At 46.7% G+C, this 26,439-nt stretch overlaps 1 long non-coding RNA gene across 1 annotated transcript; it reads right to left on the bottom strand.

Annotated features, from left to right (window-relative positions):
• Positions 1–1,167: 1,167 nt before the first annotated feature.
• LOC121005243 lies at positions 1,168–23,263 on the bottom strand. The gene is made up of 3 exons (XR_005779896.1): positions 23,252–23,263; positions 16,402–16,405; positions 1,168–1,596 (listed from the first exon to the last, which is right to left on the bottom strand). It is a non-coding gene; the product is annotated as an uncharacterized LOC121005243 (long non-coding RNA).
• Between the last annotated feature and the right edge of the window lie 3,176 nt (positions 23,264–26,439).

The raw sequence follows: 26,439 nt of genomic DNA, 5'->3' as shown, positions 1-26,439 counted from the left end.
GGCAACTGACTGTTATTATATTACAGTCAAAATATATATATATTTTTTTTTATGTAATCTACTGTGACACCAGATATGAGTTGCACTGGTGACATTGTGCACTTGCAGGGCCTGAAACACACACGCTTGCAGGTAACTGACTGCTATTATATTACAGTCAAAATTGTTGTTGTTTTTTTTTAAATAATCTACTGTGACACCAGATATGAGTTGCACTAGTGACACTGTGCACTAGCAGGGCCTGACACACACGCTGGCAGGCAACTGTAATTAGATTACAGAGGGGAAAAAAAGCAGACTGATGTACTAGCCCTAAAAAGGGCTTTTTGGGGTGCTGTCCTTACAGCAGAGATCAGATAAGTCTTTCAGGACTGGAGTGGACACTGAATACACTGGCCTAGCTATCGATTTCCCTATTAAATCAGCAGCATCTACACTGTCCCTTTGACCCCTGGGATCACTAAGACTGCAGCTTCCGAATGAATTTAAAATGGATGCTGTCCAGGAGGTGGGAGGGTATGCTGCTGATTGGCTGGAATGTGTCTGCTGACTGTGAGGTACAGGATCAAAGTTTGCTCAATGATGACGAATAGGGGGCGGACCAAACATCGCATATGTTCACCTGCCCCCGCGAACGCGAACTAGCTATGTTCACCGGCGAATAGTTCAGGACATCTCTACCACCCAATGCCATTTTACAGGAAATTGTCTCAAGTGCACCAAACCTATGGATGTACGTGGTCTGATTTGCAAAGAATAGTGGAGAATAAGACCGGTGAATACTCCTCACTGATAACCTTTTTATTTTATGCACTTATATAGTGCTACTATATTTCACAGCGGTTTACAGACATTAGCAACCAACTGTCTCCAATGGGGGTCACAATCTAAGTTCCCTATCAGTATGTCTTTGGAGTGTGGAAGGAAACAGAAGTACCCGGAGGAAACCCACGCAAACACAGGGAGAACATACAAACTCCATGCAGATGTTGTCCTTAGTCAGATTCGAACCTAGGACCCCAGTGCTGCAAGGCACCAGTGCTAACCACTGAGCTACCATGTTGCCCACTATAATGGACCACATTCCCATCCCTGAGCTGAGGGGTCAGAACTTTGACCCCTGGGATCATGAGTCGGTGGAATACTTTATAGAAAAATGGGCAAGAGCAAAATTAGCAGATCATTCCACCACATTGCAGGACAGCTACGGGGGATCAGTTGACCCCCACCTTTTTTCTTTTTACAGAAATGTTAGTTTCTGCTGTGTTAGTTTAAGATCCTCTTTCTGATAAGAAACTGTCTCGCTTCTTGGTCTTTGTGGTTTTCGCTCAAATTATGTGACACCCTCGGCTGCCGGATGTCTGGCAATAAAATTCTGCACTGATTCATATGAGCAAGGGGATTCGCTGCAAACCATTTTGCACCTTATCCCCGATACTCTCTGGGCCAGAGGACCCAAGGATATCGGATGCCTCCATGTCCCACCAGTCACTGTGACCCTGAAGGACCCCAAAGTCCTACTATACAAAGAGACTGGACCCAGTAGCCAGGGCAGCCCCTTCCTGTGTCAGAGCTCTACATGCAGCCAGTGCCCTGCTGGACACCACTTCTGATATGGTACTTGGCCACCCCCTCACTATCCTAGCACCACATGACATTTCTGCCATTCTCCAACAAACACAACCTAGGCATCTGACTAATCAGCGTCACCTATGGTTGCAAGGTAGCCTGCTCCTACCTGATAATGTCACTATTCAAAGATGTCACATCCTCAATCCTGCTGCTCTTCTCCCTCTTCCAAGGGGGGAGTATACTGGAGAATCTGAAGATTTTATTGATCTACAGGCACACTCGAGCTGACACCTCTGAAGCCAGAGGAAAGGCCCTAGCTGATCAAGCAGCAAAGCAAGTAGCAGTGAAAGAGGAAGAAAAACAACACTTGATGGCAACAGAGTCCACAACAGACCTAACACAGAAACCAAAAGAGGTCTCCTGGGAGAAAAATTGGATTGGCTAAAAGAGTCAGCCCAAGAAGAGAAAGAATCTGGACTGTGGACCCAAGGAAAGAGAGTATGTCTGCCCAAAGCTCTCTATCCTCTGATAGCTTCAATAGCTAATGGGCCCACCTACCAATCTAAGACCATCATTAATGAACTAATTGACAAAATATGGGTGGCCCCAGGGATAACCCCCTGTCCTGGTGAGGCATACTTAGTCTCGCCTCATCTGTGCACAGTGCAACCCGGGAAGAACTGAGCCTACACCAACCAAATGTCTCCCCAAAGCCCAGTGCCCGTTCCAACGGATTCAAATTGACCACATCAGGATGCCAATGTGCCAAGGGTTTCAATATGTGCTAGTAGTGGTAGACTTTTTCTCTGGATGGCCAGAAGCCTACCCCATCCGAAATCAGACAGCCACAACAACTGCTAAGAAACTAATGCAGGAAACTGTTTGTAGGTTTGGAGTACCTGAGGTCATTTAGAGTGATTAGGGCCCAGCATTCACTGCTAGCTTAACCCAAGAAGTCTGGAAGATGGTGGGGTCACACTTAGCCTATCACACGCCCTACAGACCCCAAAGCAGCGACAAAGTCAAACGACTGAACGGGGTACTGAAGTCCAAGATGCTGAAAATGACTAGGGAGACAGGGCTCAGTGGGGTACAATGCCTGCCAATAGCACTATTTTTAGTTAGACACACCCCTAGGCCTCCACACCAAATTTTGTTTAGGACAGGGCCTAGGATGGGGCAGTACTTCCCACAGCAATTGCAAATGCATTTTGAATCTGTTGCAAAATATGTGATTCTGCTGAGTAAACAATTGTCTAACATATGTGCACAAGTTTTCTCTTCCATTCCAGATCCTGACTCCCTAGAGGGAAGCCACACTCTGAAACCTGGAGAGTGGTTGGTGGTCAAGAAACACGTCAGAAACACCCTCAAACCACTATACGAGGGGCCGGACCAGGTGTTGCTGACTACCCCGACCTCTGTGAAACTCGAAGGGAGGCTTACCTGGATCCACACCTCACATTGTAAAAAAGAGTAAAGGCTGTCCCGACGACCCTGGAACAATAAGCCATCAGGGTCCATCTACTTATCATGACTTTGACTGTAGACATATCAGCAGTGTTCACACCACTGGGTGATGAATGGGACAATTCACTGATACTACACCATCAAATTCTAGTCGAGGGGTTGAATGAGACTGAAACTCAGAGATTGTTGGATCTGTACCCACAGTCCCATGAGCTCAGCCAGTATGCCTTATGCCTATGCAATACCCCGGGACCTTTCTGAACTGATTGACCTGTCTAACTCTACTATCTTTCTCACTAGCATATACTGAGTTAAATCCAGTAAAGACAAGGACAGGGAAGTGTCCTTACCTGTCGCAGGGCGGGCAGATGCCCCATGGCGTATGATAAACAGATCAGGACCCTCGATAGATTATAGCTCTACTCCCTCGCAAGAGGGACTCTGGGCTAATGTCACATGTTTTCCTAGCTGGACACACTGTTATTGTCTCCAAGTACAAACCAAAGGTATGACATTTAGGATATGAGCTGGCAAAAGGGATAAAATTAGCCAAATTAATTACCCAATTATTCAATAGCACAGCAGTGGCAGTTCCAGAAGACATATACTTAGTTTGTGGACACAAAGTGTACAAATGGTTATCCAAGAATGTCACAGGACTGTGCACCATCGCCAGGCTTACTCCTGCCAGCTTTATAGTACCACACTCTGAAATTGACATAAATGCTATTCCTAAACACACCTGTACCGTAGGGCCAAAGATAACACCCCCAGACCAAACGGTAAGCCACATGTTGTAGAAATGAGCATTTCCAATAAAATTCTTAGTAGCCTTTTCATATATCCCATGATAGTGCATGTGGCGAAACAACCTCGCCACTGGGTTTTGGAGAGGCCTGTTTACCAGCCTCTTGCCTCAGGATTATGGCCCATACTAACTTTAAAGGAGAAGACAGACCAGCCGCACAGCTTAAATCTGTCTTTGGAATTGTATTTTATGTTATGTGAGGGTACCCAGATAGCTAATTTGATTGTATTCGTGTATTCTGAGTGCCATTCACCTAGTGATATGCACTCAGACTTGAGCTATCTGGGGATATGTTAAATGTCTGTGTTTGCTGTGGGGGTGTGACATTGTGTATTTGGGTGGTGATTTCTGTCCTGTTGTCTCCACATGTGTATTGGCGATTTCCCTTTGTCCTGAGAGATAATTGAATTGCTCCTCGGGTGTCTCCAGGGCAGAGAGGAGGAAACCATGATGCATTGTGGGGATGTGTTGTGTCTGTGTATCCTGAGTTGCTACGTATCTGTCCTGTGTCACAGTCTTCCTTCTGGTCCCCTAGGGGCGTGTCCAACAGATGGGGACCTGCATAAATACGGGCGGGTAGCCCCCAATAAAGTGTGCCTGTTTTATCCTTCATCATGTTGAGGCTGTTGTTTGGGTAACTGATCAACACTGGGGGATTGCTATACGCTGGGAGATTTGCTATACTCCCCTGGCTTTACTACTAGCTCTTGTAAGAGCTGTTCCTGCTCTCTGGTTTTAGGAGAGGTTCACCCACTGGAGCCTGGAGCCTTGTCGTAGGTTCAGGGTGGGTAGGAGACGGTGAGACCTCAACTAAGCTTCGGCGGTTCGTGGGGTCTGCAGTGCGTACGGTGTCAAGTGGAGTGCTTGGAGTCCTCGGAAAGCACTAGGAGCATTTATCAACGGAGGTACCCGGTCGGGGTGCCAGGAGATCCGTTACAGTGCAGATGTGGGATCATTTGGTGGTGGCAACTGATTATCTAGATGATCAAATATGGGAAGTGATGAGACTTATGAATACCTCGAACATTGTGCAAAACCAGTTGATCATTGTCACCAACAAACACACATTACTTCTAGACTAGGTTACAGCTAAATATGGAGGTATGTGCTAGGTTGTGCGACCCACTTGTTGCCATTACATAGACCCGCAGGGTAATTTGCAAGTTAAGGTGGGTCTAGAGAAAATGCCGGATCTAAGGGATACATGGCTGGACGCACATAAAGCTGATAAAGATACATGGTGGTCTGATACCTTCTCCTTCCTTAACCCGGCCAACTGGTTTAAAGGTATTGGGGGTTGGCTCATGGGAATTGTTTAAGAAATATTACAGGTAGCCCTAATACTATTGGTGATATATGTAGTTATTAAGCTCGTTCTTATTTGTGTGACCCGCCTTTTAAAAAGAATGAAAAAAATTGATGAACAAACAATCATGCTCATGTATGGTGATGAGGAAGAACAGAAGGAAACATCGCTCAACACAGCTCCCCCTCCTCACTATGATGCCTGGCAGAGATAGGGTGAGATGAATCCCAGGGTATTACCACAAGTCCGAGCAACCGGGAGCCTACCTAGAAGGGGTAGGTTGTCGCCACTGAGGGTGAAGAGGATACGAATGGTATGCCAGGGGATTCATTAGGTAAGAGAAAGTCTACAATCAAGTTTCCAAGGGAGGACTGTTATGGACTATGTATTGATACAAAATGGATACTTGCTTGTTGAGAACTATACTGTAGTTAAAATGGCGTCCAGGTACCCAGCCAATGCCTATAACAAGTATCTTGCTCTTTGCTTTATCATGTGTCACAAGACGGTTTCCGTTCAGCTCAAGCAAGCAGCTTCAAAGAAAGAAGAAGTAAAGGCTTCACCCACCAGCAAGGGGGGAGGGGGGGAGACTTCCTCTTGTCATCGATGTGACAGAAAATACAGAGTTTATAGCCAATAGAAAAGATACACACCATCTTACACCCCCCACTCCTTTCCGTCCTATATACTGTCTACTGTTCCGCAATAAACCCGAGATCCTGTTATAACCCCCAGCTGTGTGTTGTCTCAGTATTGATCTCTCAGTATACGTATACTTTAACATTAATTAATTTGGAGCAGTACATCAACCAAACTGGCAGCTTGACCAGAACCAGAACAGAAGCAGCATGAGGAGATCACAGAGTGGCCCAATGACAAAGTCTGGAGGTGGCAGCAGAATTAGGAGTAGGCCACAGAGCGGCACAATGACAGAGTGTGGAGATGGTGGCAGCATCAGGAGGCCACAGAGTGGCACAATGACATAGTGTGGAGATGGCGGCAGCAGCATCAGGAGGAGGCCACAGAGTGGCACAATGACAGTGTGGCGGTGGCAGCAGCAGAATAAGGAGACCACAGAGTGACAAGGTGACATAGTGTGGAGGAGGCAACAGCATCAGGAGACCACAGAGTGACCCGATGAAAGAGTGGGGAGGTGGCAGCAGCATCAGGAGACCATAGAGTGGCAAGGTTACATAGGGTGGAGGTGGCAGCAGCATCAGGAGACCACAGAGCGGTAAGGTGACATAGAGTGGAGGTGACAGCAGAATCAGGAGACCACAGAGTGGCAAGGTGACATAGTGTGGAGGTGACAGCAGCATCAGGAGACCGCAGAGTGGCAAGGTCACATAGTGTGGAGGTGGAGGCAGCATCAGGAGACAATAGATTGACCCGGTGAAAGAGTAGGGTGGTAGCAGCAGCATCAGGAGACCACAGAGTGACCCGGTGACAGAGTGGGGAGGTGGGTGGCAATATGAGTACCAGCTGAAGATGGTGGATGAAAGAAGGTGCACTTGGCATCAGATGTGTGGAATCAGGCGGGTGGCAGCATCAGAATAGGAGCTGAGGCAGGTAGCCAGAAGAAACCGGTCTCTTTTGTCAAAGTGTTGGTGTGGCACCATGGATGATCTAGTCTGTTGCATCAGGCATTGGTGGGTGGAAATCATGGCTGATCCACGCCTGATTCATCTTGACAAAGGTCAGTCTCTCCACATTTTGGGCGGACAGGCGAGTCCTTCTTGAGGTAACTATGGCCCCCGCCGCACTAAACACCCACTCTGATGCCACACTACTGGCCAGGCAGGACAGCTTTTCCAGGGAAAACTCTGCTAGTTGGGGCCACAAATCCCGTTTGGCTGCCCAGCAGTCCAGGGAATCTTCAATGTGGGGTGGCAGGGTACTGTCCAAGTATGCCACCACCTGCTGGTTCAGGTACTGCTCCAGGTATATCTGCTGTTGCTGGTGAGTAGTTTCTTTACTAGACGGGTGAAGAAAGCTGCTCATCAGTGACTTTAGACTCAAGTTGCTGCTGATGGAGCTGGAACAGCTCATACCCCCCCTCCCCACCTTGCCACAGCAGGCATGGCAGAGGAATGTGAGCGAAGAGGGCCCCCCTGGTCAGACCTGTGAGAGAATAGACAATGGCGCAGATAGGTAGTGGCCAACTCACTAAATAGGATGTCTCAATAGTAGTTCAGTTTGTCCTCCCTCCCAGCGGGTGTAAAAAAGGCCCCCATTTTGGACCCGTAGTGAGGGTCTAACAAGGTGGAGTGCCAGAAGTCATCCCTCTGCCGAACGGTGACAATTCGTCTGTCACTACGCAAGCAAGTGATCATGCATCTGGCCATTTGTGCAAGTGACTGAGAGGGATTCCCTGCCTCCATCTCCACTGCATACTGCCACGGTGTGTCTGGGTCCTCTGCCTCGTCTTCCTCATCGCCCTGTAGCTCCTCTGGCTGCTCCTGCTCCTCTTCTCCTGTGACCTGTGTGTAAAACCACCCATTTCACTACACATTGCTTATGCTCCAATGTCCTCCTCCTCCTCCAGTTCAGCCCCCACAGGGCTCATGTGGCAGTGAGATCTATGCACCACGTCTCCAGTCCCCTGACCAGCCAGATTTACCAGCATCTGTTCCATCACATGAAGCAGTGGGATGACGTTGTTCATCCCGTAGTCCTGGCGACTGACAAATAATGTGGCCTCCTCAAAGGGCCTGAGCAAATGGCAGGTGCCACTGGCTAAAATCAAAGTTACACAGAGGAGTACACCTGTCCGCTTGGATCATCAAGAGATCGTTTATGGCCTTTTTCTGTTCTTATAGTCGATCCAACATATGGGGGTGGAATTCCAACAGATGGAAACGTCGCATATCAGCCTATGTTGGGGGATGCCGTTCTGCCGCTGAAGCTCAAGGAGGGTGTGCTTTGCGGTGTACGAGTGGCTGAAGTGCATGTAAAGTTTCCTGGCCATTTGTAGGATGTCTTACAGATGGATGGAAAACTTCAGGAACGGCTTGACAATCAGATTGAACAGGTGTGCCATGCAGGGCGCATGGCTCAGCCCTCCTTGACGCAGAGCTGACACCATGTTCTTTCCATTTTTGATCACTATAGTTCTGATTTTGAGTTGTCGCGGAGAAAGCCATTATTCAATTTCATGATGAAGGACACAGAGCAGTTCCTCCCTTGTGTGACTCAGTTCACCCAGGCAAACGAGGTGCAGAACAGCATGACACCGTCGTGCCCGGCACATGTGGTATGCTGGAGGGGCACTGTGAATTGTCCCTGCAGTGGAGGCTGAGGACACGGTGGAGGATGAGGAGGCAGAGGCGCATTGTCGCAGGACCAATAGCATGAGAACGCTGAGGCGGAAGTGGCGTCACCTTGCTGGTGTGGCTGTGCAGGAACTACATTCACCCAGTGGGCAGTAAAGGACATGTATTGTCCCTGACTGTAGTTACAGCTCCATGCGTCGGCAGACACCGACAGGCTCAGGGACTGGCCCACCTTCATGTTTGTGAAAGGCTGGTTCTGCTGTTTTGGCAAAGAAATGACAGCTTGGGACTCTCCACCTTGGCTCAGCACAAGCCATCAGTTCTCTGAAAGATGCAGTGTCCACCACTTGGAAAGGGAGGGACTGCAGCACCAGCAACTTGTACAGGAGCACATTCAGCTTCTGCGCCGTTGGATGAATGCAATCATATTGTTGTCTCTTGGCAATCCGTTTGGTGATCGATTGCTGATGGAATTACTGCCGAAGAGTAGGAGGAGGAGCAGGAGCATCAGGACCAGCAGATGATGGGAAGGACAGACAGCTCCCTTCGGCTGAGGTGATGGAGCCTTGACTGCCTGAAACCGGGTGCGTGCCACTGGGTGATGCAGCAGTTGCTGCAGCAGGCTGGACTACCATATCGGTGCCACGGTTTTCCCAGGCCACTTTATGGTGACGCTGCATATGTTGACGCAGGGCCATGGTGCCAACATTGTCACCCTGGCCACGCTTTACCTTCTGCCCACAGATTCTACATATGGCCATGTTCACCTCCTCCTGCGGCTTAACAAAAAACTGCCACACTGCCGAGTAGGTGATTTTACCTCCAACACTACGCACTGACTGTTGTTACAGTGTTGAATCCGTGCACCACTTCTTTCCGGGCAGGTAGGCTCCTTCAAAGCGAGTGGTGTATCCCAGGCACGTTTGGCTACCGACCTCCCACTGCTGCCACCCTGCTGGCTCCCGGCCACGCTAGCAACTTACTGGCTTCGCGCTGCCTCACGGGCAAGCTGCCACCCTCTTCTCCCGATGATGATGAAGCACTTAATTCAGCCAGCTCCCAAGTGCGATCAGCTACATCATCATCATCAAGTACTGTCTGCACAGCACTGATGTCCTACTCAACGGTCTCTGGGTCAGGAGCCTCACTGCTCTCAACACCATCTCCCACACCACTCTCCTCCTCACTACTTGCCCGCCTAGCGGAAAAAGTGTCGGATGTCTCCTCCACATCTTGGCTGACCAGTAACTGCTAACTGTCCTCTAGTAGCTCGTCCTTGCTATATAGTGGGGCTGAGCCATTAGCATATAATACTTCTCTGGCTGAGGGAACAGAAAAGGACAGAGGCAGGTTAAGGACAGTTGAGGGCACAGGGCCTGCTCCCGGGCCATGTCAACTACCGACAATTGGCTGGGGGTGTCTGATGTCACTTGGGACGAAGTAGATGACGAGTCAACCATTCAAGAATCGCTAGGTTGCTAGTCAATATATGACTGCTAAATAACACTGGGAGCTCAGGCTTCTTGCTGCAACTCCTGCTGCCATGCCCCCTTACTCTGCTGCAACCTGTGCCTGCACCAGAATCATTTAGGCCTCTATCACTCCCCTGTGCAGGGCCTGGTACTTATCTGTCTAACATACTGTTAGATCAAATAAATTACTAAATAAATAAATAAATAGGAAATAAAAAAAAACAACAAATAATTCTGTAATTTGCTCACTACACTACTCTACGGCTAATAAGCCCTTTTTCTTTCCACTAATACACGCCAAAAAGGGATGAAATTTTTTAACTTCACCACACAACGGCAAATACTTTTTTGGTGCCACTAATACACGCAAAAAAGGGCTTTAGAACATATACTGTACAGTGAGGAACAAAGTATTTGAACACCCTGCTATTTTGCAAGTTCTCCTACTTAGAAATCATGGAGGGGTCTGAAATTTACATTGTAGGTGCATTTCCACTCTGAGAGACAGAATAAAAAAAAAAAAAAAGGAAATCACATGGTATGATTTTTAAAGAAATTATTTGTCTTGAACTGCTGAACATAAGTATTTGAACACCTGAGAAACAGTAAGAATTCTGGCTCTCAAAGACCTGTTACTGTGCCTTTAAAAAATCCACCTCTAGGGGGGCGGAGCTTGCGCCGGATGAAGATGGTCGCATAGCTCTGAGCTCTATGTAGAGATCGTCACTAACGTCAGCTAAAATCAGCTTACTGAGGCGAAGATGGTGAAGATCGGGAATGCCAGGCAAGGTGACACTCCTGCTCCTTCCAAAAACCAGATCGCTGGAGGTGACATGGAGAAATTCTTGAAGAAAGCTGCCGCAACGGTAGCAGCCAGAGAGCCTAAGATGGCGCCGACACCACAAGCCAAGTCACAGAAGCGCGCCCCGGCACAATCAGAGGGGGACAGCGATTCGGATGACACACACACCAGATCAGACCTCCCGGTCACAAGAAAATACCTCGACCGCGCTCTGAGCAGAATAATGGAGCCGATCCTGGCAGAGTTGGCAGCATGCAGGAACGAGGTGAGGCAGATTGGGGGCCGGGTAGAAAACCTGGAGTCGCATCAAGCAGAGATATTAAACCATCAGTCTGCGGTGACAGACTCTTTTAGCCGCTGTGCCCTATACCTAAACGATTTACACAGCTCACTAGAAGACCAGGAAAACAGGGGGCGCCGAAATAATTTGAGATTCAGGGGCATGCCAGAATCGGTATCCCCTGGAGACGTTCAGACCTCCATTGTTGAAATATGCGGGACTTTATTGGGCCCTGATTTCCCCCAAGATATAATTATAGAAAGAGCGCACAGAGCCCTCAGGCCTAAACCCAAGCCGGCTGAACCCCCTAGGGATATAATTTGTAGGTTCCTGAACTTTCAAGTGAAAACTGCCATCTTGGAAGCTGCTAGAAACCACCCGGATATAACATATGAAGATTCTAAAATTGACATATATCAGGACCTAGCTCCCTCAACTCTGAAGAAGCGTAGATCCCTCAAGCCGTTGACAGATTGGCTACGCTCCAAGAAAGTTCTGTATCGCTGGTCTTACCCCTTCGGTCTAACCTTCTCATATGCGGGCAAAAGGGCCAATATATCATCGTTCACAGACCTTATATCTACCTTTGAGCTATTAAACATACCGCCACTGCCGATCGAAAACTGGGAACTATTTCAGGACTTACGTGCTCTGCCAGATATCCCTAAAGTTACTCCATTTGAATTACCACGTACACCGAAGTCCTCCAGATCTAAGAAAAGAGGTCTCCAGCTCACTCCAAGAAGTCTTTCACAAGAGCAGTAAAAAGACTTTTCTTTGTACATAATATGGTAGCCTTATGTTATGCTAATATCCAAAGCCGCCACCCGTATATTGCCTTATATATGTGTTATTGCTGCCTATATGTTTTCCTGACAGCTTGATCATAAGTCTTTTGATGTTCCTTTTCCATCTTTGCCTTACTACTGCTTTCTTATGGGCGTTACACGATCTCCCAAATGGTCTACAGACCAATTAACCCCCTCCTGATTTCGACAAACTACAATTTGTCTATGTTTGTTCTTATTGTTGGTTTAACAAGTTATGCATTGTTCTTTTCCCCTATCCCTGACTCAAGGTATATGTCTCTTTTATCGAATTGGAGTGACTCTTATCCACGCATAATCACCACGATACATGGGACAAAAGACCACAGTGAACCTGACATTTCTTCTAAAAAGGGACCACAACAGCACCAAGGTAAATTCACACACAACACAAATAATGACTGATTTGTCAGTAGCCTCTTACAATGTCAAAGGTTTTCACTCCCCTTCCAAACGGAGCCAAATCTTTGCCATTCTAAGAAAAGCCGGGGTTAGTGTGATATTCCTTCAGGAGACACATTTCCGCTTCAACCGATATCCAGATATGCGGTTCTCCCATTTCTCCAACTGGTACCACTGTGGGTCCAATTCCTCAGCCTCCAGCGGGGTTAGTATTGGGCTGCAGAGGAAAATCCCATTCAAACTAGTCAGTCAAAGTTTAGACCCAGAGGGCAGGTATATATTACTTAAGGGTACAATAGGGCCACAAACATACACCTTCATTAACTTATATGCCCCCAATTCCAACCAATCACGCTGGTTTTCTGACGTTTTCCCTATTATTGAGTCATTTAAGGAGGGTATAGTGATAACTGGAGGAGACTTAAATGTAGCTCTAGTCCCTCAACTAGATACTTCCACCCATAAGTCATCCCAATCCAGACGGGCCCTTAAAGCTATAAAAAATACTTTTTGGGATCTACATCTGATTGATGTCTGGCGATCCCTCCACCCTAGTGCCAAGGATTTCACTTTCTTTTCACCTGTACATAAAACCTACCATAGACTAGACTACTTGTTCATCTCCAAGGAACACATACATCTATGCAGAGAGGCATCTATCGGTGCTATCCACTTATCAGACCATTCCCCAATATATATTACAGTATTGGCCCCAAATGAGACACCCTCGAGTTTCAATTGGCGATTAAATGAGACCCTTCTGGGATACCAAGATTCAGTGGAACGGATCTCTAGGCACCTAAAAGAATATTTCTCACTAAATAAAAGTCCAGACATAGCTGCCAACACCCTCTGGGATGCCCATAAACCAGTTATTAGAGGACAATTTATTAACATTGGCACATACCAAAAAAGAGAGAGAGATAGAGAAATAGATGACACCCTAAAAAATATCCAGGCGCTTGAGTCTGGCCACAAAGCCAATCCCTCTGACTCTCAACTCAAAAAGCTATCAGAATATAGGGCCAAATTTAGATCACTCTTAGCTAACAGGTCAGCTAAATACTACATGAGCTTCCAGCACAAATTCTTCGCACACGGAGATAAGGCTACCAAATTCGCAATGAATAGGATCAAGGGAAGGAGATCCACTAATTATGTCCACCAATTATCCTCACAGGATGACACCCCTATTTTTGCGGTCAATCAAATTGCTGCTCAATTCCGTTCGTTTTATAACGATTTATATAATCTTCCCCCTACTCTAGACCCAAAAACCCTTGTCCCACCAATATCTTCTTTTTTGGAAACAGCGAAACTTCCCGCTATTGACTTGGAACAGAAGTCAATGCTTTCAGCACCTTTCTCCTTAAACGAATTAAAGAAAGCTATGAACCAAATGCCGAAAGGCAAAAGTCCTGGCCCTGATGGCCTTCCATTAGCATACTACAAAACGTTCCAAGAAATCCTTCTCCCTCATCTGTTAGAAGTTTGTAATCAGACACTTAAGGGAACCCCCCTCTCAAGAGACATGACGGCGGCCCACATAACTCTCATCCCCAAAGAAGGGAAAGACGCTAAACTTTGCTCTAATTACAGGCCCATTTCCCTCCTAAACATAGACCTAAAGCTCCTGGCCAAGATGTTGGCTAATAGATTAGCCATTCTTCTACCTCAGCTTGTTCATGGGGATCAGGTGGGTTTTGTCCGCAGCAGAGAAGGCAAGGACAATACCACAAGAGTGATTAATGTTCTTTGTCATGCTAAAAAGATTTCCTCTCCCTTGCTTTTACTCAGTACAGATGCTGAGAAAGCATTTGACAGGGTCAACTGGTCATATTTAAAACAAGTGCTGCATGGATTCGGCCTACCTGATCCCTACATTAAAGCAGTTTTTTCGATGTACGAACAAGCAACAGCCTCAGTACTAGTTAATGGTACTATATCCCCCTTCTTTGCTATTAGAAATGGGACTCGGCAGGGATGCCCTCTCTCGCCTCTTCTATTTATACTAGCTCTCGAGCCACTTTTAGCAAATATAAGATTGGACCGGGAGGTGTTGGGTCTGTGTTTGGGAGGCAGGGAACAGAAAATTGCAGCCTTCGCGGACGATGTTCTCATAATGACGATAAATCCAAAAGCGTCTCTACCCCGAATCCAGTCCCACCTAAACACATACAGCATATTGTCAGATTTTAAAATCAACGCGAATAAATCGCTGGTTTTATGTTCAGGTATTTCTCGGGCAACCAAAGAGCATTTAATGTTAGATTCCCCATATAACTGGTCCTCTCCCAATATTACATATTTAGGGGTCAAAATTAGTCCAGATATCACGGAGCTCTATTCTCTTAACTACATTCCCTTAAGAAAATCCATTATGGAGGCAATAGATAACCTGGCCAGATCTAGCCCAACACTATCTTGGTTCGGTAGAAAGAACCTTCTTTCATCCTTAATACTTCCCAAACTCACCTACTTGCAGCAAGTTCTACCCATTCCCGTCCCCAAGTATTATTATGACTCCATTATGAAAAAATTTAGGTCTTTCATTTGGAATGGAAAGAAGGCGAGACTCTCTACTTCTCTCCTTATTAAGCCTAGGCAAGCGGGAGGAATAGGCCTACCAAGTCCGGAGCTATATGGGAGGGCCATTCTCATCTCGCGCTTATTAGCTTGGATGAGCCCCTCTCCACCTTCGGCTGTAGTTCAGATAGAGCTTGATATATTGAACAGACCAGCTAGAGCGCTTCTCTTGGGCCAGGAGACGGTCTTTCCTGGACACATGTCACCTTATCCAATTGTTCAAGCAATGCTGGAGACGTGGAGGTGGTTATCATCCACACATGGCTCTATCCCATTCCCCTCGCCCACCCTGACTGTAAAAGATGTTTTAAGCACGGCCCCTTCTGCATTAAGAGACTCCACTTCAATAGGTCTGAAGTCTTCTTTAACACCAATAATATCTTTAGCTCTCCCTAATGGGGATTGGATGGACCTAGGAGACACAAATACCCTACTTAACCCTCATCCTCAAGATTTTTTATCTGTTACTTACCTTAGGGCCTACATAAAACAACACGTCAAGGTGGGCGATCTCCTACGCCCTCTAGTTTGGCTGGAAGCTTTGATATCACAACAAACACTGCCTAGAAAACTTATATCACGGTTATACAGTAAACTACGCCTACCCCCTATGGTAGCCAAACCATCCTTCATTATGCAATGGGAATATGATCTCAATGTCACACTTCCTTATGAATCCCTACCTAATTTACTAGAACTCCCCCACGGGGTCTCTCGCTGTGTCAGAATCAGGGAAAACAGTTATAAAATCCTAACAAGATGGTACAATACACCAGACAAGATAGCGAGATTTGCTGGTTCTGCTTCTGATACGTGCTGGAGGTGCCTTGGAGAGAGAGGAACTTTCCTCCATATTTGGTGGACCTGTCCACTTATTCAGAAGTGGTGGAGCGAAGTTTTTTCTACGGCTAATAACGTTTGTGGAACAACGTTTCAGCCTTCCCCGCAAATTGCCTTACTCTCACTGTATCAAGAGAGAGTGAATGCTAAACCACCGTTTGTATTTACACAGATGATTTTGGCAGCACGCCTCCAACTCCCTAAATTTTGGTTACAGACTACTGTACCAACCCTGGACCAATGGATTCAAAAAATTGACCAGATACATAGATTTGAGGAATTATCCTCTTGGGAATCCCGCACGCATTTGACCTTCCTCAAGAAATGGTCAATGTGGCTCAAATATAGATCCCCCAAACCATGAGTTCAGCTCCGTAAAACATACGCTAATTGAATTATTATAGTAACCTTTCAACACAAGCACACACCACTTCATCTGCTCCTTCAGATACCTTGGCATCTCAGATGATAAACCATAACACCTTGCTGTAAGGTTCTACTCCCCACTTCGGGTCTTGACTCTCAGCTTTATAAATATCTAGGATATTAGAAGTGTATCTTAAAGTCGCCTGAGACAGGCTTGTACCCTGACTCATATTCCATGTAATGTATGATCTCTCACTTGTACTCACTCTATATTGTACTATTATGACATGGCCTGCGTGCCTATACCTTGATACCTGGTTACTTTCCTGTTATACTGTAAAAGTTACAATAAAAATATAAATTAAAAAAAAAAAATCCACCTCTATCCACTCATTAACCTAACTTAGTAGCACCTGTCTGAGCTCTTTAAATACACCTGTCCACCCGATAGACAGTCAGAAGCCAACTACTACCATGGGCAAGACCAAAGAGCTGTCAAAAGACACCAGAGACAAAATTGTGGACCTCCACAAGGCTGGAAAGGGCTATGGGGCAATTGCCAAGCAGCTTGGTGAAAATAGATCAACTGTTGGAGCAATTGTTAGAAAATGGAATAGGCTAAAGATGACTGTCAGTCTCACTCGGACTGGGGCTCTATGCAATATCTCACCTCGTGGGGTATCACTGATGATAAGAAAGGTGAGGAATCAGTCCAGAACTACAAGGGAGGAGCTGGTCAATGACATGAAGAGAGCTGGGACCACAGTTTCAAAGGTCACTGTCAGTAGAATACTACACTGTCATGGTTTCAAATCATGCATTGCACGGAAGGTTCCCCTGCTCGAGTCATCACATGTCCAGGCCCGTCTGAAGTTTGCCAATGACCATTTGGATGATCCAGAGAAAGTATGGGAGAAAGTCATGTGGTCAGATAAGATCAAAGTAGAACTTTTTGGTCTAAACTTCACTCGTCGTGTTTGGAGGAAAAAGAAGGATGAGTTGCATCCCAAGAACACCATCCCTACTGTGAAGCATGGGGGTGGTAACATCATGCTTTGGGGGTGCTTTTCTGCGAAGGGGACAGGACGACTGCACTATATTAAGGAGAGGATGAATGGTGCCATTTATTGTGAGATTTTGAGCATTGAAGATGGGTCGTGGCTGGGTCTTCCAACATGACAACAACCCGAAGCACACAGCCAGCATCACCAAGGAGTGGCTCCGTAAGAAACATATCAAGGTTCTGGAGTGGCCTAGCCAGTCTCCAGACCTAAATCCAATAGAACATCTTTGGAGAGAGCTAAAACTCTGTGTTGCTCAGCGAAATCCCCGAAACCTGACAGATCTAGAGGAGATCTGTGTGGAGGAGTGGACCAAAAGCCCTGTTGCAGTGTGTGCAAACCTGGTCAAGAACTACAGGAAATGTTTGATCTCTGTAATTGCAAACAAAGGCTTCTGTACCAAATATTAACACTGATTTTCTCAGGTGTTCAAATACTTATGTTCAGCAGTGAAAGACAAATAAATTCTTTAAAAATCATACAATGTGATTTCCTGATTTATTTATTTTTTATTCTGTCTCTCAGAGTGGGAATGCACATACAATGTGAATTTCAGACCCCTCTATGATTTCTAAGTGGGAGAACTTGCAAAATCGCAAGGTGTTCAAATACCTCTGTTCCTCACTGTAACTGCACCTCTGAATGGCAAATATACTTTTCTTTTTTCCACAAAAGGCTTTAGAACATATAACTGCACTGCTGAATGTCAAATATATTTATCTTTTTTCCACTTATACACTCCACAAAAGCGCTTTAGAACATATAACTGCACTGCTGAACGGCAAACAGTCCCTTATTTTTTTCCATTTATACACGACACAAAAGGCTTTGGAACATATAACTGCACCGCTTAAAGGCAAATATATTTTTCTTTTTTCCACTTATACACTCCACAAAAGGCTTTAGTATAGGGTAGAGCGAACACGAACTGTAGAGTTCGGGTTCGTATCGAACTTTCGGATTTTTGGACCCCGGACCCGAACATTTCCGTAAAAGTTCGGGTTCGGTGTTCGGCGCTTTCTTGCCGCTTTTTGAAAGGGTGCACAGCAGCCAATGAACAAGCATCATACTACTTGCCCCAAGAGGCCATCACAGCCATGCCTACTAATGGCATGGCTGTGATTGGCCAGAGCAGCATGTGACCCAGGCTCTATATAAGCTTGAGTCACGTAGCGCTGCACGTCACTCTGCTGTTACAAGTGTAGGGAGAGGATGCTGCTGGACTTGCGATTTCAGGGAGAGAATAGAAGAGAATCAAACTCAGCGATCTACCTAGAAATAGTTGTGTGGGTGCAGGACACACTCGTTTTACCCTGCCCTGAGGCCATTGACCAAAATGCACCAGCACTGCATCTGAGCTTTTGGGACATTGCAAATCACAATTTTTTTGGGGCAAACTACAACATATGGATTAGTCAGTGTGCAATTTAAGGTAGAAATACACCTATCATTTTCTGGGGTTTGAAAAACACACTTTTTTTTTCAAAAAACTGTATTTTCCAGATCTGCAAGTGTTAAATTCAAGTTTAATATATACAGCTTTCATATTCTGTTACCAAAAAAACACTTTTTTTGCAATCTACAACATCTTGATTAGTCAGTGTTCAATTGAAGAAATACACCCATCATTTTCTGGGGTTTGAAAAACACACTTTTTTGACAAAAAACACTATTTTCAGGCCTTGCAGCATCAGCACGTGTGAAATTACATGCTTATATACTGCTGTCAAATTCAGTTGTTAAACAAACACTCGTTTGGGCACAAAAAAATTTGTTGTTCATTGTGAGATACACCCTTAATACATTTGGGTTACATTCAGAGATTTTAAATACCGCCATTTGGTGCACCAATATTGAATTCAGGCCTACACTGGTTCAAGCCCTGTGAGATACACCCTCTACATACAGGGGTTTAAATCAGGAATTCAAAATACAGCCATTTTGTGCAAAGATATATTTACTTCAGGCCTACAGTGGTTCAGACCGTGTGAGATACCCCCTCTACATACAGGGGTTTGAATCAGGCATTTGAAATACAGCCATTTAAAATACAGCCTTTTTGTGCAAAAATATATTTACTTCAGTCCTACAGTGGTTCAAACTGTGAGAGATACCCCCTCTACATACAGGGGTTTGAATCAGCAATTTGAAATACAGCCATTTGAAATACAGCCATTTGAAATACAGCCATTTTGTGCAAAGAAATCTTTAATTCAGGCCTACACTGATTCAGGGTGTGTTCGATCCCCCCTATACATACATGGGATTGATTCAGCCATTTGAAATACAGCCATTTGAAATACAGCCATTTTGTGCAAATAAATCTTTAATTCAGGCCTACACTGATTCAGGGCGTGTTAGATCCCCCCTATACATACAGGGGTTTGATTCAGGCATTGGAAATGCAGCCATTTGAAATACAGCCATTTTGTGCAAAGAAATCTTTAATTCAGGCCTACACTGATTCAGGGCGTGTGAGATCCCCCCTATACATACAGGGGTTTGAATCAGCCATTTTAAATACAGCCTTTTGAAATACAGCCATTTTGTGCAAAGAAATCTTTAATTCAGGCCTACACTAAATCAGGGCGTGTGTGATCCCCCCCTATACATACAGGGGTTTGATTTAGCCATTTGAAATACAGCCATTTTGTGCAAAGACATCTTTAATTCAGGCCTACACTGATTCAGGGCGTGTGAGATCCCCCTATACATACAGGGCTTTGATTCAGCCATTTTTAATACAGTCATTTTAAAATACAGCCATTTTGTGCAAAGAAATCTTTAATTCAGGCCTACCATGATTCAGGGCGTGTGGGATCCTCCCTATACATACAGGGGATTGATTCAGCCATTTGAAATGCACCCATTGGAAATACAGCCATTTTGTGCAAAGAAATCTTTAATTCAGGCCTACACTGACTCAGGGCGTGTGAGATCCCCCCTATACATACAGAGGTTTGATTCAGCCATTTAAAATATAGCCACTTGAAATACAGCCTTTTTGTGCAAAAATATATTTACTTCAGTCCTACAGTGGTTCAAACCGTGAGAGATACCCCCTCTACATACAGGGGTTTGAATCAGCAATTTGAAATACAGCCATTTGAAATACAGCCATTTGAAATACAGACATTTTGTGCAAAGAAATCTTTAATTCAGGCCTACACTGATTCAGGGCGTGTTCGATCCCCCCTATACATATATGGGATTGATTCAGCCATTTGAAATACAGCCATTTGAAATACAGCCATTTGAAATACAGCCATTTTGCGCAAATAAATCTTTAATTCAGGCCTACACTGAATCAGGGCGTGTGTGATCCCCCCTATACATACAGGGGTTTGATTCAGGCATTGGAAATACAGCCATTTGAAATACAGCCATTTTGTGCAAAGAAATCTTTAATTCAGGCCTACACTGAATCAGGGCGTGTGTGATCCCCCCTATACATACAGGGGTTTGATTCAGCCATTTGAAATACAGCCATTTTGTGCAAGGAAATCTTTAATTCAGGCCTACCATGATTCAGGGCGTGTGGGATCCTCCCTATACATACAGGGGATTGATTCAGCCATTTGAAATACACCCATTGGAAATACAGCCATTTTGTGCAAATAAATCTTTAATTCAGGCCTACACTGATTCAGGGCGTGTGAGATCCCCCCTATACATACAGAGGTTTGATTCAGCCATTTAAAATATAGCCATTTGAAATACAGCCATTTTGCGCAAATAAATCTTTAATTGAGGCCTAGTCTGGTTCAGGCCGTGTGAGATACACCCTTTACATACTGTCGTTCTTTTCTACTATTAAACACCCATTTAGGGCAAGATCCTAAATTCAAAAAATATGAGGAGAGCATCAAATAAGGGACCTGGCCTAGGTCGTGGTGCTGCTGGTGGAGCTTCTGTTGCAGGGAGAGGATGTGGTCGATCTGTGCCAGCTACACACTCAAGTGAAACCCCTTCCTCAGGTGCGAGTAGGCGAAAAAACCTGCAGCGGTATTTGGTCAGGCCTAATGCTGCTCTTCGAATGGTGAGGCCTGAACAAGTACATGCGATAGTAGATTGGGTTGCTGACAGTGGATCCAGTTCCTTCACATTGTCTCCCACCCAGTCTCCTGCTGAAAGACCACAGTTGGCACCTGCAGTCCATGTCCATCAGTCTTTCACCTCACCCCCTTGCAAATCAGCCAAGCAGTCTGAGCCCCAAGTCATGCAGCAGTCTCTTCTGCTTTTTGATGACTCTGTTAGCAGGGTATCCCAGGGCCATCCACCTAGCCCTGCCCCAGAAGTGGAAGAGATTGAGTGCACCGATGCCCAACCACTTATTTTTCAAGATGAGTACATGGGAGGACCATCGCAGCACGTATCGGACGATGACGAAACACAGGTGCCAACTGCTGGGGCTTTCGAAAGTGTGCAGACCAACAAGGAAGTCAGGGGTGAAGACTGGGTGGAAGATGATGTGGAGGACGATGAGGTCCTCGACCCCACATGGAATCAAGGTCATGCGAGTGACCGATGTAGTTCGGCGGAAGAGGCGGTGGTCGCACAGAGCCACCAGCACAGCAGAGGAGGGAGCAGGGTGCAAAAGCGGAGCGGCCGTCCTCTAGACAGTACGCCTCCTACTGCCCACCGCAGCAAGGGACCAAGCATACCAAAGCCAGCTCCAAGGAGTTCCCTGGCATGGCAGTTCTTCAGACAATGTGATGACGACAAGACACGAGTGGTTTGCACGCTGTGCAATCAGAGCCTGAAGCGAGGCATAAACGTTCTCAACCTGAGCACAACCTGCATGACCAGGCATTTAAGTGCAAAGCATGAGCTGCAGTGGAGTAGACACCTCAAAAACTAAGAAAGGTCTCTGGCTCCTCCTGCTTCCTCTTCTGCTGCAGTCGCGGCCTCTTCATCCAGCTCTGGAGTGACAGTGCCACCTGGCACCCCGCAGACAGAGGATCTGCCAGCAACACCAACACCTGGGTCACCAAGCATCTCCACAATATCCCACGGAAGCATTCAGCTCTCCATATCCCAAACGCTGTAGAGGAAGAGGAAGTACTCCCCTACCCACCCGCGATCCCTAGCCCTGAATGCCAGCATTTCTAAATTACTTGCCTTTGAAATGCTGTAATTCCATCTGGTGGAGACGGATAGTTTTAAAGGCCTTATGGCGGTGGCTGTCCCACAGTACGTCGTGCCCAGCGGCCACTACTTTTCAAGGCGAGCCATCCCTTCCCTTCACAACCAAGTAAGGGACAAAATCAGGTGTGCACTGCGCAACGACATCTGTGGCAAGGTGCACCTGACTACGGATACGTGGACCAGTAAGCACGGTCAGGGCCGTTATATTTCCATAACAGCACAGGGGGTAAATGCAGTGGCGGCTGGGCCTGAGGCGGATAGCAGTTTGGCGCATGTCCTTCCACCACCGAGGATTGCAGGGCGCTTCAGTTTGCCTCCTGTTGCTTCCTCCTCCTACTCTGCTTCCTTATCCTCTACCAGCTCCTCATCTGGTCAGCATAACACCTTCACCACCAACTTTAGTACAGCCAGTGGTAAATGACAGCAGGCAGTTTTAAAACTTATCTTTGAAGGAAAGATGAGAAGAGACAGCGGCACTCACCAATTCCAAAGTAAAACATCCAGTTTATTATACTTCTTAAAATCGGGTACAAGCAGGTCTGTGCACATAGATCACCTTCATTGATCTATGTGCACAGACCTGCCTGTACCCGATTTTAAGAAGTATAGTAAACTGGACGTTTTACTTTGGAATTGGTGAGTGCCGCTGTCTCTTCTCATCTCTCCTTCAAATATACCACTGTGTCTGCCTCAGCAGAGCACCACCGCATCCATTTACTGAATCGCATTACTTGTGTCTTCCTTGCAATCCTGCATACTGGTCAGGTGTAGCAGTGCCGGCAGCGCTCTCTTCTTCTGATTGTTATTAAAACTTATCTGTTTGGAGAACAAACCTCACACCGCGCAGGAGCTGTGGACGGGCCTTGAACAACAGACAGATGAGTGGTTGGTGCCAGTGAGCCTCAAGCCCAGCCTGGTGGTGTGCGATAATGGGCGAAATATCGTAGCAGCTCTGGGACTAGCCGGTTTGACGCACATCCCTTGCCTGGCGCATGTGCTGAATTTGGTGGTGCAGAGATTCCTTAAAACTTACCCTGACATGTCAGATCTGCTGCATAAAGTGCGGGCCGTCTGTGCGCGCTTTCGGCGCTCTCACTCTGCTGCTGCTCACCTGTCAGCGCTGCAGTGTAACTTCGGCCTTCCCGCTCACCGCCTTATGTGCGACGTGCCCACAAGGTGGAACTCCACCTTGCACATGCTGGCCAGACTGTGCGAGCAGCAGCAGGCAATAGAGTTTCAGCTGCAGCACGCACGGGTGAGTCGCTCGGCGGAACAGCACCACTTCACCACCAATGACTAGACCTCCATGCGAGACCTGTGTTCCTTGTTGCGCTGTTTCGAGTACTCCACCAACATGGCCAGTGACGATAACGCCGTCCTCAGCGTTACTATCCCACTTCTATGCCTCCTTGAAAAAACGCTCCTGGTGATGATGGAAGAGGATGTGGCACAGGAGGAGGAGGAGGAAGAAGGATCATTTCGTAGGGTTTGCGGCCAGTCATTCCCAAGTGGCTCCGAGGGTGGAGTCCTGCCACCACAAACCCAAGGTACACAATTGTCCTGCCAGGGCACAGTTCTGGAGGATTAGGAGGTGGAGGATGAGGAGGAGGAGATGAAGGAGGAGGAACCATGTTCACAGCAGGGTGGCACCCAGACCAGGGCCGGTGCAAGGATTTTTGCACACACAAGCAAAGCTACATTTTGGCCACACCCCCCCCCCCTCCCACACACAACTTGGTGGGGGTGATGTAAAAAGTAGGGCGTGATGTGACATGGAGGGGGATGAGAAATGTGACATGGAGGGGATGAGAAATGTGACATGGAGGGGGATAAGAAATGTGACATGGAGGGGGATAAGAAATGTGACATGGAGGGGGATAAGAAATGCGACATGGAGGGGGATGAGAAATGTGACATGGAGGGGGATGAGAAATGTGACATGGAGGGGGATGAGAAATGTGACATGGAGGGGGTTGAGAAATGTGACATGGAGGGGGATGAGAAATGTGACATGGAGGGGGATGAGAAATGTGACATGGAGGGGGATGAGAAATGTGACATGGAGGGGGATGAGAAATGTGACATGGAGGGGGATGAGAAATGTGACATGGAGGGGATGAGAAATGTGACATGGAGGGGATGAGAAATGTGACATGGAGGGGGATGAGAAATGTGACATGGAGGGGGATGAGAAATGTGACATGGAGGGGGATGAGAAATGTGACATGGAGGGGGTTGAGAAATGTGACATGGAGGGGGTTGAGAAATGTGACATGGAGGGGGTTGAGAAATGTGACATGGAGGGGGGAGAAATGTAACATGGAGGGGGGAGAAATGTGACATGGAGGGGGGAGAAATGTGACACAGGGGGGTGATGTGACATGGAGGGGGAGAAATGTGACATAGGGGGGTGATGTGACATCGAGGGGTAGAAATGTGACATTTCTCCCCCTTCATGTCACATCACCCCCTGCTTTTTACATCAACCCCTTTGTGTCACATTTCTCCCCTCCATGTCACATTTCAACCCCCTCCATGTCACACCCCCCCTCTTCCATTGCACATTTCCCCCTTCTATTAATGTTGTGTAAAAATAAACATTATGCTCCTCACCTGGGCCTGTTCCTGTCTGCAGCACCTCCCCTTCTCCTCTGTGTGGTCCTGGTATCTTCTCTCTGTGCTCCCGACAAGACTTTGAGGACCTTTCCCACTCAGCCAATCAGTGGCTGCAGCTGTGTCATGCGTCAGACCAGTGATTGGCTCAGCGGTAAAATCACTGCCCTGACATGTGACACAGCTGCGGCCACTGATTGGCAGAGTGGGAAAGGTCCTCAAACAACTTGTCAGGACTCAGGAGCCCAGAGACAAAGGAGAACAGCCGCAAGAGCCCGGCGGCATGCAAGTGATTAATGAAAAAAAATAAAAAAAATCATTTCTCCGCCCCCCCCCCCTTCTCAGCACCCTAAGGCGGCCACTTGGTCTGCCTTATTATAGCACCGGGCCTGACCCAGACCAGCTCATGGCCATCACTGGTGCGTGGATGGGGGGATACAGAAGACACAGACACTATACACCTCACACAGAGGACAGCTTTTCGTTGCCTCTGGGCAGCCTGTCACACATGAGCGATTACATGCTGCAGTGTCTCCGCAACGACCGCTGAGTTGCCCACATTCTAACTTGTGCTGATTACTGGGTGGCTACGCTGCTGGATCCCCATTACAAGGACAACGTACCGTCCTTAATTCAGTCACTGGAGTGTGATCGTAAGATGCGCGAGTACAAGCGCACGCTGGTAGACCCGCTGCTGGTGGCATTTCCACTTGACAGCGGGGGCACAGTGGAAGCACAAGGCGAAGGCAGAGGACGAGGAAGAGGTCGCCAACGCAGCTGGGGCACCGCCAGCACCTCAGAAGTCAGGGTTAGCATGGCCGAAATGTGGAAAAGCTTTGTCAGCACACCACAACAACCAGCACCAGCAGCTGATATGGAACGTCTTAGCAGGAGGCAGCATTTCACCAACATGGTGGAGCACATGGCCTGAGCTTGCCCTTTATGCATTGGAGGTGCTGGCCTGCCCTGCTGCCTATTATCTGAACGTGTGTTTAGCACAGCAGGGGGCGTCATCACAGACAAGCGCAGCCGCCTGTCCACAGCCAATGTGGACAAGCTCACGTTCATTAAAATGAACCAGGCATGGATCCCTCAGGACTTGTCCGTACTTTGTGCAGAATTGACATGTATACCGGCACTAACCAGCCATTGTTATACTGCAGCGCAATTGCTCGTGTTTGTATTTTGGGTATTTCACACTCTTTTGGAGTGTACCTTAATTTTACAAAATTAAATTAAAACCAAAAACCTGTGTTGGCTATCTCATCCTCCTCCACCGCCGTTTCCACCTACTCCGCTGCGTCCACCGCCTCCTCAAACTCCTACTCCATATGGAACTCCATAGATCATTTCACTACTTTGTCATTTACATTTTAAGGTGAAGTTCACCAATTTTTGGGTGTATAGTACCACTGCTATACCTAGTAGACCGGTAAAAAAATAAATAAATTGTCATTTACATTTTAGGGTGAAATTCACCAATTTTGGTGTGTATAGTACCAGTGCTATACCTAGTGGATCGGTAAAAAAAAATTTAAAAAATTGTCAGTTACATTTTCTGGCAAAAGAAACAAATTTTTGGGTGTATAGTACTACTGCTATACCTAGTAGACA

This window comes from Bufo bufo, chromosome 6 (genome assembly GCF_905171765.1).
Source record: "Bufo bufo chromosome 6, aBufBuf1.1, whole genome shotgun sequence".
Lineage (NCBI taxonomy): Eukaryota > Metazoa > Chordata > Amphibia > Anura > Bufonidae > Bufo > Bufo bufo.
The sequence above is the reverse complement of the archived record's forward strand: the minus strand, read 5'-3'. Positions and strand labels throughout refer to the sequence as shown.